This window comes from Meriones unguiculatus, chromosome 4 (assembly GCF_030254825.1).
Source record: "Meriones unguiculatus strain TT.TT164.6M chromosome 4, Bangor_MerUng_6.1, whole genome shotgun sequence".
Lineage (NCBI taxonomy): Eukaryota > Metazoa > Chordata > Mammalia > Rodentia > Muridae > Meriones > Meriones unguiculatus.
In genome coordinates this window covers 79,390,263-79,392,762 of record NC_083352.1, presented here as the reverse complement: position 1 = coordinate 79,392,762, position 2,500 = coordinate 79,390,263, and the positions used below count along the sequence as shown (strand labels likewise).

Below are 2,500 nucleotides of genomic sequence, written 5' to 3'. Positions count from 1 at the left end.
ATTAAGTCATATATTCATTCTTTCCACTGCACACATCACTTTCCATAATGCATCTGGTTTTAAACATATGCACACTCAATTATGCAGAGGCATAAGATGGTATATATGGGAGTCTTCTTTTTTTTTTAACAGACTTAATTAATTTTATTTTTCTTGTATATATGTATATATACATACATACATACACACACACACACACACACACAAATCCCTTATGTGGTAGCCACAGCTAGAGCCTGGGTCTTCTGAGCAGAGACTCTGGTGTGGGTTTTCACAAGATGATCAGTGAATTCCTGACAAGGAGACTTGGTGAACACAGTCTCTTTCCAGAGGTCAGGGGTCAGGTAGCTGTAGATCTTGGAGATGGCATCAAAGGTGGCTTTGGCCAAGTTGCCCAGGGTGGTAGTGCAGCCCCTGGCTGATGTATAGCAGTCATCAATACTGGCCACCAACAGTAGCTTCTTGGGCTACTGAGTAGAGACGATGCCAGTGCCTCTGGGGACAGGGATGAGATGCACCAAAACAGAGCCACAGAGGCCTGTCACCTTACACAGAACAGTTGGGGCTTGCCAATTTTGTTCCCTTAATAATCTTTCCACATAGGGATGATGGAAAGCTTGGCCAAGATTATGGCCCCTCGGATGCCAGTGTCTAGCTCCTTGGAACGCTTAACACCACGGCCAATGTGACCATTGTAATCCCCAATAGCAACAAAAGCCTTGAACCTGATCCTCTGGCCAGCCCGTGTCTGCTTCTACACTGTCATGATCTTTAGAACTTCATCCTTTAGGGATGAGCCCAGGAAAAAGTCAGTAATCTCAGATTCCTTGATGGGCAGGGAGAACAGGTAGATCTCCTCTAAGGGCTTCATCTTCATGTCCTTAACCAGGCGGCCCAGCTTGGTGATGGGGATCCACTCCTTGTCTTCGACTTTACTTCCATGAGCCCCACAGCTGCCACTGAAGCCACCATGCCGCCTGCTCCTGGGCTTTGGTCCTCCCGACCCTCCCGCTGCACTGTTGTCATTATGGGATTCTTCTTAAAAATTTATTTGAAGAAATCAATTTGCTTTTCTGTGTGTGAATCTCAAACCAGTTCAGGCCAGATCAGCCCTATTACCTAGATATATTGAGAATACACTTAAATAGAAACTCTCTAAAATTAAGGTCAGGGAAGCTGATGCTATTCTTCAAAGATGGCAGTAGTGTTGCCCAATGTGAGTGGAGTGTTAAAGGGGTTCTGGGGTAGGCAGGCCTATTGTCTGGAGAGGGGCATTTGTGCACAGTATGTGTAGATGTAAAAACCTCACATAGGATTCCAGCATAAGCTATCTTATATTTTTGCCTGCCTCAGCCTTGCCTCTGAACATTGCATTGGGGACCAAGTCTCCAACACACGAGTCTTTGAGGGTCATCTCAAAGGGAATTCTCTTTATTTAGTTTACTGATTTGAAGGTTAACTGAATCCAGAAACACCTTTGGAGACAGATCACAAGAATAATATTTGAGCAAACGTCTGTGCTTCCTATCACCTTGGTCATATTCCTACAAAAAAATTAACCATTATGATGAATAATAGTAAGTCAGGATTTCATTTGAAGAGAAGAGGGAACCATGAGAGAAATGTGAATAAGGGGTATCTGAACTGACACAAGTCATAGGGAGATCGATGGGTGCTCTGTGCTGTAAGTGGCGAAGCCAGAGCGGATATGGAAGCCTGCTGGAGCCCAGGTGATTCTATCAGGAGTCCCAGATGTTGGACACGGTGCTGCGGGCTTTGGGTTTTCCTGAAGGTTTTCTAGCATTCTTTGTTCTGATCTGTTTTTCCTTTCCCCCCCTCCCAATCCTTATGCTTAAAATGTAAAAGGCACTCTGTACTATTGTATTTGGGAAGCATACAGCTTGTTTTTATCTTAAAGGGGCTTATAGTTTAGAGATGATCTTTAGTCTTAGAAGAGATTTTGGGTCTTACATTTTTGAACAGTGTTGGGGCAGCTAGCGATTACGAGGACTTCTAGAGCCAGAGTAAGCGTATTTTATGTTGTGAGATATAGCTGAGACTTTGCTGGCGGTGGGTGGAATGTTGGTAGGAGACAAACCTCTGTGCCTGTCTGTGAGGGGCTTTCCACTCTGGGTTAACTGAGATGGGAAGACCTATCCTAAATGTGGGCAGCACCAGTTAATGGGATGGGGTGCTGGACTGAGGGAAGCTGAGCACCAACATTTATCTTTTTCTCTGCTTCCTGACTATAAGAATCATGTGAGCAGCTGCCTCATGTCCCTGTCCCTATGACTTCCTACTATGATGTACTGTACCATAAAACCATGAGCCAGAACAAACTTTTCCTTCCTTTGTTGAATTGAAACTGTAAGGCTTAGACTGGAGGGGGAAAACAGGACAGGAAATGCATTACTATGTAACTGAAATAACTCAAGAAATGGGGGTGGCTTTGATTAGGATGTGATTATGATGGGAGAAGTCTTGGTTTTAGTTAAATTTA

The 2,500-nt window shown here is 44.2% G+C and overlaps 1 pseudogene; it reads right to left on the bottom strand.

Annotated features, from left to right (window-relative positions):
* Positions 1–212: 212 nt before the first annotated feature.
* Positions 213–1,026, bottom strand: LOC110549510 (small ribosomal subunit protein uS5-like; annotated as a pseudogene).
* Positions 1,027–2,500: the final 1,474 nt, after the last annotated feature.